General features: G+C 58.2%; 2 non-coding genes across 2 annotated transcripts; one reads left to right on the top strand and one right to left on the bottom strand.

Moving 5' to 3' along the window:
* Positions 1 to 6,592: 6,592 nt before the first annotated feature.
* On the top strand, positions 6,593 to 6,666 carry TRNAI-AAU (transfer RNA isoleucine (anticodon AAU)). The gene has a single exon. It is a non-coding gene; the product is annotated as a tRNA-Ile (tRNA).
* A 429-nt stretch (positions 6,667 to 7,095) lies between these two features.
* Positions 7,096 to 7,169, bottom strand: TRNAI-AAU (transfer RNA isoleucine (anticodon AAU)). The gene has a single exon. It is a non-coding gene; the product is annotated as a tRNA-Ile (tRNA).
* Between the last annotated feature and the right edge of the window lie 6,149 nt (positions 7,170 to 13,318).

Raw genomic sequence — 13,318 nt, 5'->3', positions numbered from 1 at the left:
TCTTAGGACACACAATTCAAACTGCTACACACATGGGAAAACCGTAACTGTAACCAGCACCAGTGAAACCAATCACCAGACACAGACTGTGGGATACTCACACCCGGCTGGCTCAGGGCACAGCCTCCCCCACCAAAGGCAACACTTACCCCAGCTCCTAGTGGAGCTTTCCAAGGCAAGCTCTGCTAAGGGCTGCTCCTCAGTTTCTCCTCTGCCCGACTACTGCGTAAGGCGGCCGGGCTCTAGGTAGGAGGCCCAGCTCACAGCCTTGCCTCCCACCCTAGGGCTCCTTTCGAGACACACCTGTAACAAAGCAATCTTAGGACACACAATTCAAACTGCTACACACATGGGAAAACCGTAACTGTAACCAGCACCAGTGAAACCAATCACCACACACAGACTGTGGGATCCTCACACCCGGCTGGCTCAGGGCACAGCCTCCCCCACCAAAGGCAACACTTACCCAGGTCCTAGTGGAGCTTTCCAGGGCAAGCTCTCCTGAGGGCTGCTCCTCAGTTTCCCCTCTGCCAGAGTACTGTGTAAGGCGGCCGGGTTCTAGGTAGGAGGCCCAGCTCAGAGCCTTGCCTCCCACCCTAAGACTCCTTTCAAGACACACCTGTAACAAAGCAATCTCAGGACACAATTCAAACTGCTACGCACATGGGGAAACCGTAACTGTAACCAGCACCAGTGAAACCAATCACCACACACAGACTGTGGGATCCTCACACCCGGCTGGCTCAGGGCACAGCCTCCCCCACCAAAGGCAACACTTACCCAGGTCCTAGTGGAGCTTTCCAGGGCAAGCTCTCCTGAGGGCTGCTCCTCAGTTTCCCCTCTGCCAGAGTACTGTGTAAGGCGGCCGGGCTCTAGGTAGGAGGCCCAGCTCACAGCCTTGCCTCCCACCCTAGGGCTCCTTCAAGACACACCTGTAACAAAGCAATCTCAGGACACACAATTCAAACTGCTACGCACATGGGAAAACTGTAACTGTAACCAGCACCAGTGAAGGAAACCACCAGACACAGACTGTGGGATACTCACACCCGGCTGGCTCAGGGCACAGCCTCCCCCACCAAAGGCAACACTTACCCCAGCTCCTAGTGGAGCTTTCCAAGGCAAGCTCTGCTAAGGGCTGCTCCTCAGTTTCTCCTCTGCCCGACTACTGCGTAAGGCGGCCGGGCTCTAGGTAGGAGGCCCAGCTCACAGCCTTGCCTCCCACCCTAGGGCTCCTTTCGAGACACACCTGTAACAAAGCAATCTTAGGACACACAATTCAAACTGCTACACACATGGGAAAACCGTAACTGTAACCAGCACCAGTGAAACCAATCACCACACACAGACTGTGGGATCCTCACACCCGGCTGGCTCAGGGCACAGCCTCCCCCACCAAAGGCAACACTTACCCAGGTCCTAGTGGAGCTTTCCAGGGCAAGCTCTCCTGAGGGCTGCTCCTCAGTTTCCCCTCTGCCAGAGTACTGTGTAAGGCGGCCGGGCTCTAGGTAGGAGGCCCAGCTCACAGCCTTGCCTCCCACCCTAGGGCTCCTTCAAGACACACCTGTAACAAAGCAATCTCAGGACACACAATTCAAACTGCTACGCACATGGGAAAACTGTAACTGTAACCAGCACCAGTGAAGGAAACCACCAGACACAGACTGTGGGATACTCACACCCGGCTGGCTCAGGGCACAGCCTCCCCCACCAAAGGCAACACTTACCCCAGCTCCTAGTGGAGCTTTCCAAGGCAAGCTCTGCTAAGGGCTGCTCCTCAGTTTCTCCTCTGCCCGACTACTGCGTAAGGCGGCCGGGCTCTAGGTAGGAGGCCCAGCTCACAGCCTTGCCTCCCACCCTAGGGCTCCTTTCGAGACACACCTGTAACAAAGCAATCTTAGGACACACAATTCAAACTGCTACACACATGGGAAAACCGTAACTGTAACCAGCACCAGTGAAACCAATCACCACACACAGACTGTGGGATCCTCACACCCGGCTGGCTCAGGGCACAGCCTCCCCCACCAAAGGCAACACTTACCCAGGTCCTAGTGGAGCTTTCCAGGGCAAGCTCTCCTGAGGGCTGCTCCTCAGTTTCCCCTCTGCCAGAGTACTGTGTAAGGCGGCCGGGTTCTAGGTAGGAGGCCCAGCTCAGAGCCTTGCCTCCCACCCTAAGACTCCTTTCAAGACACACCTGTAACAAAGCAATCTCAGGACACAATTCAAACTGCTACGCACATGGGGAAACCGTAACTGTAACCAGCACCAGTGAAACCAATCACCACACACAGACTGTGGGATCCTCACACCCGGCTGGCTCAGGGCACAGCCTCCCCCACCAAAGGCAACACTTACCCAGGTCCTAGTGGAGCTTTCCAGGGCAAGCTCTCCTGAGGGCTGCTCCTCAGTTTCCCCTCTGCCAGACTATTGTGCAAGGCGGCCGGGCTCTAGGTAGGAGGCCCAGCTCACAGCCTTGCCTCCCACCCTAAGGCTCCTTCAAGACACACCTGTAACAAAGCAATCTCAGGACACACAATTCAAACTGCTACGCACATGGGAAAACTGTAACTGTAACCAGCACCAGTGAAGGAAACCACCAGACACAGACTGTGGGATACTCACACCCGGCTGGCTCAGGGCACAGCCTCCCCCACCAAAGGCAACACTTACCCCAGCTCCTAGTGGAGCTTTCCAAGGCAAGCTCTGCTAAGGGCTGCTCCTCAGTTTCTCCTCTGCCCGACTACTGCGTAAGGCGGCCGGGCTCTAGGTAGGAGGCCCAGCTCACAGCCTTGCCTCCCACCCTAGGGCTCCTTTCGAGACACACCTGTAACAAAGCAATCTTAGGACACACAATTCAAACTGCTACACACATGGGAAAACCGTAACTGTAACCAGCACCAGTGAAACCAATCACCACACACAGACTGTGGGATCCTCACACCCGGCTGGCTCAGGGCACAGCCTCCCCCACCAAAGGCAACACTTACCCAGGTCCTAGTGGAGCTTTCCAGGGCAAGCTCTCCTGAGGGCTGCTCCTCAGTTTCCCCTCTGCCAGAGTACTGTGTAAGGCGGCCGGGCTCTAGGTAGGAGGCCCAGCTCACAGCCTTGCCTCCCACCCTAGGGCTCCTTCAAGACACACCTGTAACAAAGCAATCTCAGGACACACAATTCAAACTGCTACGCACATGGGAAAACTGTAACTGTAACCAGCACCAGTGAAGGAAACCACCAGACACAGACTGTGGGATACTCACACCCGGCTGGCTCAGGGCACAGCCTCCCCCACCAAAGGCAACACTTACCCCAGCTCCTAGTGGAGCTTTCCAAGGCAAGCTCTGCTAAGGGCTGCTCCTCAGTTTCTCCTCTGCCCGACTACTGCGTAAGGCGGCCGGGCTCTAGGTAGGAGGCCCAGCTCACAGCCTTGCCTCCCACCCTAGGGCTCCTTTCGAGACACACCTGTAACAAAGCAATCTTAGGACACACAATTCAAACTGCTACACACATGGGAAAACCGTAACTGTAACCAGCACCAGTGAAACCAATCACCACACACAGACTGTGGGATCCTCACACGCGGCTGGCTCAGGGCACAGCCTCCCCCACCAAAGGCAACACTTACCCAGGTCCTAGTGGAGCTTTCCAGGGCAAGCTCTCCTGAGGGCTGCTCCTCAGTTTCCCCTCTGCCAGAGTACTGTGTAAGGCGGCCGGGTTCTAGGTAGGAGGCCCAGCTCAGAGCCTTGCCTCCCACCCTAAGACTCCTTTCAAGACACACCTGTAACAAAGCAATCTCAGGACACAATTCAAACTGCTACGCACATGGGGAAACCGTCACTGTAACCAGCACCAGTGAAACCAATCACCACACACAGACTGTGGGATCCTCACACCCGGCTGGCTCAGGGCACAGCCTCCCCCACCAAAGGCAACACTTACCCAGGTCCTAGTGGAGCTTTCCAGGGCAAGCTCTCCTGAGGGCTGCTCCTCAGTTTCCCCTCTGCCAGACTATTGTGCAAGGCGGCCGGGCTCTAGGTAGGAGGCCCAGCTCACAGCCTTGCCTCCCACCCTAAGGCTCCTTCAAGACACACCTGTAACAAAGCAATCTCAGGACACACAATTCAAACTGCTACACACATGGGAAAACCGTAACTGTAACCAGAACCAGTGAAGGAAACCACCAGACACAGACTGTGGGATACTCACACCCGGCTGGCTCAGGGCACAGCCTCCCCCACCAAAGGCAACACTTACCCCAGCTCCTAGTGGAGCTTTCCAAGGCAAGCTCTGCTAAGGGCTGCTCCTCAGTTTCTCCTCTGCCCGACTACTGCGTAAGGCGGCCGGGCTCTAGGTAGGAGGCCCAGCTCACAGCCTTGCCTCCCACCCTAGGGCTCCTTTCGAGACACACCTGTAACAAAGCAATCTTAGGACACACAATTCAAACTGCTACACACATGGGAAAACCGTAACTGTAACCAGCACCAGTGAAACCAATCACCACACACAGACTGTGGGATCCTCACACGCGGCTGGCTCAGGGCACAGCCTCCCCCACCAAAGGCAACACTTACCCAGGTCCTAGTGGAGCTTTCCAGGGCAAGCTCTCCTGAGGGCTGCTCCTCAGTTTCCCCTCTGCCAGAGTACTGTGTAAGGCGGCCGGGTTCTAGGTAGGAGGCCCAGCTCAGAGCCTTGCCTCCCACCCTAAGACTCCTTTCAAGACACACCTGTAACAAAGCAATCTCAGGACACAATTCAAACTGCTACGCACATGGGGAAACCGTCACTGTAACCAGCACCAGTGAAACCAATCACCACACACAGACTGTGGGATCCTCACACCCGGCTGGCTCAGGGCACAGCCTCCCCCACCAAAGGCAACACTTACCCAGGTCCTAGTGGAGCTTTCCAGGGCAAGCTCTCCTGAGGGCTGCTCCTCAGTTTCCCCTCTGCCAGACTATTGTGCAAGGCGGCCGGGCTCTAGGTAGGAGGCCCAGCTCACAGCCTTGCCTCCCACCCTAAGGCTCCTTCAAGACACACCTGTAACAAAGCAATCTCAGGACACACAATTCAAACTGCTACACACATGGGAAAACCGTAACTGTAACCAGAACCAGTGAAGGAAACCACCAGACACAGACTGTGGGATACTCACACCCGGCTGGCTCAGGGCACAGCCTCCCCCACCAAAGGCAACACTTACCCCAGCTCCTAGTGGAGCTTTCCAAGGCAAGCTCTGCTAAGGGCTGCTCCTCAGTTTCTCCTCTGCCCGACTACTGCGTAAGGCGGCCGGGCTCTAGGTAGGAGGCCCAGCTCACAGCCTTGCCTCCCACCCTAGGGCTCCTTTCGAGACACACCTGTAACAAAGCAATCTTAGGACACACAATTCAAACTGCTACACACATGGGAAAACCGTAACTGTAACCAGCACCAGTGAAACCAATCACCACACACAGACTGTGGGATCCTCACACCCGGCTGGCTCAGGGCACAGCCTCCCCCACCAAAGGCAACACTTACCCAGGTCCTAGTGGAGCTTTCCAGGGCAAGCTCTCCTGAGGGCTGCTCCTCAGTTTCCCCCCTGCCAGAGCACTGCGTAAGGCGGCCGGGCTCTAGGTAGGGGGCCCGGCTCAGAGCTTTGCCTCCCCCCTGCAAGGCAGCGCTCCCCCACACACAGTGTAAATCGCTGGGCACGTGGGAACCGTCCCTGGACCCGGCCCGAGTGGGGAATCCCCCCCCCCCAGGCTCGGGGCACGGACCCGGCGGGGCGGGTTTCGCGGGCTCCTCCCCCCGCTCCCGGCTGCGGGCTCAGGGCTCCTGCAGCGGAGCAGCCCCATGGCCGGGCTGGCCCCGCGTCTCGGAGCCTGCCCAGGGGCGCTCGCGGGGGGGGGGGGGGGGGGCGCTGCTGCTGCTGCTGCGGGCGCGGGGCGGCTCCGACACTCACCTCGCCCGGCCGCTCCCGGCAGGAGGCTCCGAGGCGTCTCCTGGCTCCGCGCCGCCGCTGCACGAGTCCGCTGGAGAAACGCTCCCCCGGCCGGCGAGGGGGCGTGGCCGAGTAGGAGTGAAAGGGGTGTGGCCAAAAGAGGCCTTTTTATACCCTCCGGACTGGGCGATACCATGTGCCTGCAAGGTGGAGCGGGGGGGGGAACGCGCTGGGCCCCTCCGCTTTTTTGGTTCCGTCCACATTTGGCGGGAAAAGCGGCGCATGCGCAGACCCTGAACGCTGATGGTGGTTGGAAGGCTGGCGGTGGATTGTGGGCGGGGCAAAGGCGTAGGGGGCGGGGCGAGGGGTTCCGAGGCCAATGCGGTTCGGGGACAGGGGGCGGCACCAGTGTCTGCGGGGCTCGTGGTGCGGCTGCAGGAACTGGGCGAGCGGCTTCTCCGCGCTACTGGCCCCGCCCGCCCGGGCCCCGCTAACCCCGCCCCCTCCTGAGCCCGCCGCTTGCCGCGTCAGCGTCTCCCCTCTGCACGTGCAGATGTTGACAAGTGCCGGGGAAGAGCCTCAGCCAATAGCGGAGCCGCTTTCGTCGCGTGCTGGGGCAGTGACGCGGGTCGGGTCTGCGCCCGTGAATGGAAACGTGAACGGGGTTTGTGCACCGGCCGGTTAGCTCAGTTGGTTAGAGCGTGGTGCTAATAACGCCAAGGTCGCGGGTTCGATCCCCGTACGGGCCACAGCTCATTTTGTTCGGCCCGCGGCATTTGCCTTTTTAGTGCGGGGTGGGGGAGGCGCAAAGTGCAGGGAACCAAACGGACCCTTAGTAAAGTCTCCAGCACCGCGGTGCTGCCGCCGCTTCTTGCCGGGCCAGTGGGTGGGATGAGGCACCGCTCCCAGGCCCGGCTGCGCAGGCTGCGGGGAAGCGCTGCTGGGCGCGGAGTCGGGTCGCTGCTCCCCGCGGGGCCCCTGCCTGCGCTGCCCTGTCTCCGGCCGCGCCGGTGCCTCCCTTCCCGCCCGCTGGCTGGGCTGCAGTTTCCTGGGGCGGTGGGTTAATGACCGCGCTGAGCGAGCGACTTTGTGGCTGGTGCCCCCCTGCTGTTTGCACCTGTCCCCTCCCTCCGGACGGAAAAGTGAAATGCCGCTGCCCGGTGGAGCAAAAGGAGCTGTGGCCCGTACGGGGATCGAACCCGCGACCTTGGCGTTATTAGCACCACGCTCTAACCAACTGAGCTAACCGGCCAAGTGGTGCAAAGTTTCTCCACAGATCTACTCCCAGCTGTATCTTTCTGCCTCTGGTAAAGTTTCTCAGAAACATGTTCTAGGGTTCTGGTTCTAGTGCTATCACAGGGCAGTTTCATTCCCTCCCTTCATTCCACGAAAACAACTTCCTTAACCCTTTTGAGGACAGGATTTTGAAGGAAGAAACAAATTTTACTATGCAAATGAAAAGAGAACAATTCCCACCATAGGCGTGCACAGCACATTTCATTAGGGTGTGCACCCAAATAATTTTTTTAAAATGTACTCTTTGACGCCCCCCCCATTAGCCACATCCCCTGACCCCCATTAGCCACACCTCTGGGGGTAATACTTTTGGGGCAATGTGGACACATGACCAGAAATAAAAGGTGTCATGTGATCCCCCCCACCCTGGCCGCTAAGGTCTTTTCCCACCATCCTCTTACCAATAGGGATTAGTTTGGCCCTCGCCAACCCCCCCCCCCCCCATGCACCTATCCTGTAATTCCTTTAACCCAATGTGTGTGACATTAACTTGGGGCGGGGGGGTGGAGAGGCTGCGGGAAGTGCCCCCTCTAAGGGTACGTCTAGACTACCGCGTTTTGTCGACGGAAGTTTTGTCGACAGATACTGTCGACAAAACTTCCGTCGACAAAGAGCGTCCAGAAACATGGAGTTCTGTCAACAAAGCAAGCCGCTTTGTCGACAGAACTCCGTAGTCTGGACGCAGTGTTACAGGCAATAACACCTTCTGTCGACAGAACTCTGTCGACAGAAGGTGTTTTGCCTCGTAAAATGAGGTTTACCAGCGTCGACAAAACCGCGGAGTTCTGTCGACGTTATGTCGACAGAACTCCGCGGTAGTGTAGACGCTGGTATTGTTTTGTCGACAAAAGTCCACTTTTGTCGACAAAACTAGGTAGTCTAGACACACCCTAATAAGAGTTTCCTCCCAAGAGCACAATAAATATTGTGTTGTGCACCAGTACTGAGTTCGTGGCTTGTTTGGATGTGCCACTGTGGCACCCAAGTTATTAATAAGTATCTTATAAACCTCTACCCTTTCCCTCTGCTGCCATATCTCCTCCTCTTGCTCCATCAGCTCCCCTGGTGCCTGCTGCCCCCTCCAATCCCTCACCCACCTCTGCTGTCCTGACTCCTGCCTTTCTCACTGCCTTCAGCCTTCCTGAGATCTGCCTCCCTCCACCAGCCCTTCTCTCCCCCCCCGCGACCACTCCTCCAGTAGCCCCACTCGGATCATGTGAGCTACCCCTCCTCATCCCCTCTCCTAACACCTCCCACCACACACCTGCCCTGCCTCTCTCCACTGGTGCTGGTCCCTCCCCTACAGGTGTCTGCCCTTCTGCTTCACCCCCAGAATCCCCTGGCACCTGCACCTTCCCTTACACCTGCAGCCTCCTGGTGCCTCCCCCTTCCCTCACTGCCCCTGCCCCCTTTGCCCTCTTTTTCCCTGATGACCACCCCCTCACTACCCTCTGCCTCTGTTCCCCTCATTCCCCTGTGCCCTAACACATGCCTTTCTCCATCCCTGCCTTCCTCATGCCCACCCCTTTTTTCAAGCCTTCTCCCGGCACCTCCCCTTCTCCCCTCTAGCCCCCCAAAGCCCTTCCCTTCTCCTCTCCTAGCAGCATCCTGTCCCCCCTCTCACTGACACTTCCCCGCCTGCCCTTTTCCTCATTGTCTCCACTTGGCCCCTTGGCATTTGTCTCTCTCCTCCACTCTGTCCCTTGGTGCCTTCTTCTTTCTTCTCCTGACCTGCCCCTCTCCCCTCAGCACAAGCCCCTTCCTCTCTGACCCTTTCCCCCTATTTTTCCCTCCTCCTCCAGCAGCCGCCAGCTGGTCTGTAACAGAGTTCTAGGGTTGCCCTGACTGTCACCCTTCTGGTGCTCCCCCTACTCTGTCTCTTAGGTTTCTCAGCCTCCCTTTGGGCCACAAACCCCTACCCCGCAGTCTCTGGTTCCCAAAGTTCAGGCAGTCTCCCCATCACTTGGTGCCTGCACCGGGTCCAACTCAGGGTTGCCAGGTGTCCAGTTTTTGGGCCCTCTGTCTGGTAAAAAAAAATCCAGAAAATACCAGACACATGCAATGTCTGGCACTTCCTGGTTTTCCAGCTGGGTGCCAGACTGAAGCCTGGCGGTGGGAATGACTGGAAGGTGGGGCGCAATCGGCACTGGGAGCCTCTAGTGGGGGGGGGGGGAGGGTCTGGTCAGGAAGAAGGTGGGGCAGGAAGCAGAGCTGGCGGGGGAAGGGGGACAGGGGCCCCAGGGCTGGCTGGGAGGAAGGGGGGCTGGGAGTGCAGGAAGCAGAGCTGGGGGGGAGGGTTGAGGAACGCAGGGTTGGCAGGGAGGAAGAGGGGGGCTAGGAGGAAGGGGGAATGGGAAGCAGCTCGGGGGGGGGCAGGGGCCAGCCACGCTGCCCCCCTCCAGACCAGCCGCACTGCCCCTGACCCCCCTCCCCTCCCCTGACCAGCCGCAATGCCCCCAACCCCCTCCCTTCCCTTCCCAGGCCAGCCTCATTGCCCCGACCCAGCCGCTCTGCCCCCCGACTCCCCTCCTGGGCCGGGCCAGGCCAGGCCAGGCCAGCTGTGTTGCTCCAGATCCCGGGCCAGACCAGCCGCGCTGCGCCCCGCCCCGCCCCGAGCCTGACCCCGACCCCGCGTCCCCCCTGCCCCGAGCCCAGCCGCGCTGCTCCCATTCCCTGCCCGGGGGCGGGCACAGCCGCTGCCCTCCTGCTCGGGTTTAAATTTACCTCGCTTGCTGGGGAAGTGGGGGTGATGATTCTGCTCCCTGCCGCCTGTTTCCGTGGGGTCCTAAGACCTGCCAGTTTTAACCACGCATGCGTGGCAAACCCTGCGCAGCGTCTGTTCCCCTGCGCACCCGGCACACCCCGTGCGCACGCCTATGATTCCCACAGCACAAGACAAAATTTTGGAGAGCGTAGGGCTGATTCCACAGAGCAGGGGGGCAATGACAAAGCCCTTCTAGGCCCACATTAACAGATGTTTCCTTTATATTTAAAAATATTTGCGGGATGTGTTCTGAAAATGGCCTGGCCAGTTATTCTTCCAAAAGCTCCTTTAGCATGTTTCTGGCTGGCTACTCTATGAAATTGCCAAAAACAAATATGATCCCACTGCAGGCTGAGGCCCACTAACTGCTGACAAGCACACAGTCCACAAATGGGAAAGGTTTCCTAAGACTGTAAGCCAAAGGGGAGTAATGGAACATCTTAATAAGAAATGTCTTGGTACAAAAACTCCCCAAAAACTAATGCACATACCGACCTAGATTCAGGACCAGGTTGAAACTGACAGCATGAAGAATAGTAAGTAAGCCCCCCCTTCCATAAGGTGAGGGGTGGTAGCTAGGCAACAGAAGGTGGTAACCTGGTACGTAAAGAAATGATGTAAGTTGTTTGTACCTGTCTATAAAAGGACACCGCAGAGGGTGCTCTCTCCAGCTGACCTTCGGGGGGGGGGGGGGGGGGGGGCGGGGCGCACTAGGCGCCTGAATGGCAGGTGTCATTGCCTAAACTTACAGAATGCACAGTAGCTTAACTTTGACTAACTGCTGTTAATAATTGATCTATGGCAATAGGCCTGCCCGGTGTTGGTACCTTGTCAACATGGGCCATAGTGCCCAGTGGTGTAACATTGTACTGATCTCTGTTACCAACTGGTAGAGCTTCGCATTTGACAATAAACCTGCTCGATTGATTTCAAACCTTGCCTGCATCTGTCGTTTCCGGGGCCTCTCAGAGATTTCCTGTGTTGACCCAAGTGCACGGGGTCTAACACTCTAGATAAAGGGAGTACCAATTGTTATGCACGCAGCCGAAAGTTTATTATCACCGACGGAGTAGAGGTCCTGTCAGCAGCGCTCCAGGACGACCCTGACCCGACGACGCTGACACTGACAGTCCAGACCACCGAAGGTACTGAGGTACGAAAACACCGAGGTACGACACAGGCTACCCGTCTTATGGCTTCTCTCCCCTAAGGCAGCCAGGACCGCTTCAACTCTAGCAATGGCAAGGGGCCACTAAGCTCAAGGGGCCTATGTACGCTGACCATACATACTGATTTTTCCAGGACTGTCCTGATTTTAAGGACTCTGTTCCCGTGCCCCATCAAGTAGTGAAACATCCTGGAAAACCCCAGCCAGACATTTCACTACTTGACGGGGGCTCGGACTTGCAGGAAGAACTGACTGCAAGTCCATTGCTCCTGGTGTGACGCAGCACAGCAACAGCAAGAGCAACAGCATTCTCCCTCCCGCCAGTGGAGCTTTGCCAGCTGGGGTGGGCTTCTGGTGGCATGTGCTTATGGCCACTCTACCACCCACTGCCCCAGCACCGCGCACTGCACGATCCCCTCCCTCCCCCACGGGACTGCCTCTGTCACACGGGGCCTCCGGTCCAGCCACGATGCATCCTCCTCCACATGTGCAAGCAGCAGCTTGTTACAGCAGCTGCTGCTGCTGGGAGGGAAAGGAGTGGCCAGGTTTGAGGCAAAGGCGCTGAGTAGTCACTCCCGGACCTCGGCACTTTTGACTTGCTGCCTGAGCCCTGGCAGGGGCCATGCGGAACCCGGCTGGGGTGCTGCCACCCTCTCGGGGTGCGCTCAGTGCCCCCCATGTGCTTCCACTTTCTCGCCCCTATACCCCTCCCCACCCCGCTGGGGAACAGCTGTGAGCCTGGTCTGGCGGGGAAGGTCGGGATTTCTCTACACACATCCCAAGCCCTCCCAGCAGGAAGCCCGACCTGGTGCTGCAGCCCCGCAGCTGTGCTGGGATCCCCACCGCATGGGCGGGGGGAGGGACTGAGCTCCCTCTCCCTTCCCACTCTTGGGGGAATGACAGCATGCTGCCTGGAGGCTTTCCCTGCTGCAACAGAGTCCCCCCTCACACCCATATCCTGCACCAAAATCCCCCTCACTCATTCCCCTTTCCTTGCCAAGACCCCACATTCCCAGGGCCGGACTGAGGCATGGGCGAGCCGGGCAGCTGTCCAGGGCGCCAACCGATGGAGGGCTCCTGATGGCAGCTGTAAGGGGCGCGTGGCATCCCTTACAGCTGCCATCAGGTGCCGCGCGCCCGGCTTCCACAGCACCGGCCCCGCGGCGCCGGCCAGCAGCGCCTACCCCCCATGGCCACGGGGCCCTGCACATTCTGGCGCACGTACCAGCAGCGGTGGCCGGGCTGGGCTGGGCAGCGCATGTGCCGTGCGCCCTGGAGGCAGTCCAGCACACCATGAAGGGGCAGTCCCGAGCATGCGCCGTGCACCCAGGGGTGGTGCCGTGTGCCTGGGCCCGGGGCGCCAAAAGGGTCTGGGCTGGCTCTGCAATTTCTAGCTTGGTCTGACACCCTCCCTTACTCCTGCACTCTTCCCTCCTGGCCAGATACCCTGCCCCAAACCCCCTCCTGCACCCTCACTTGTGGCCACAGACCCTACCCCCAGCCTGTCTCTGCACCCTACCTCTCACCCAGACCTCGCAACGTCCCCCCCTTCTGAATCCCACCTGCCACACAAATTCTGAACCCCATCCTATCCCACACATTGGCGGTCCTGTCCTACACAATGAACTCCTTTTTTTCTACCCACGCCAGAGCCAAAGGAGGTCCATAAAATCCACTAATACCAGTACCCCAGAAAAGTAAATCTGGCTTATAGGAATCTCTGAATTAGGGATGTTAGAGAATGTCTATACTACAAAGTTAATTCGAACTAACAGACGTTAGTTCGAATTAACTTTGATAGGCGCTACACAGGCAAACCGCTAGTTTGAACTTAATTCGAACTAGCGGAGCACTTAATTCGAACTAGGTAAACCTCATTCTACGAGGACTAACGCCTAGTTCGAATTAAATAGTTCGAATTAAGGGCTGTGTAGCCACTTAAATCGAACTAGTGGGAGGCAAGCCCTCCCCAGCTTTCCCTGGTGGCCACTCTGGGCACCACCAGGGAAACTCGTCTGCCCCCCTCCTGGCCCTGGAATCCTTAAAGGGGCACGGTCTGGCTACGGTGCCCGTGCCAGGTTCAAGCCTGCCAGCACCCAGCCAGCAGACCCTGCACCTGGCACGGCATGAACCAGCCACCCGCTGCCACCCAAACCTCCGCCTCTTCCCGGGA

Source organism: Pelodiscus sinensis, chromosome 1 (assembly GCF_052426305.1).
Source record: "Pelodiscus sinensis isolate ZL-2025 chromosome 1, ASM5242630v1, whole genome shotgun sequence".
Taxonomy (NCBI): domain Eukaryota; kingdom Metazoa; phylum Chordata; order Testudines; family Trionychidae; genus Pelodiscus; species Pelodiscus sinensis.
The sequence above is the reverse complement of the archived record's forward strand: the minus strand, read 5'-3'. Positions and strand labels throughout refer to the sequence as shown.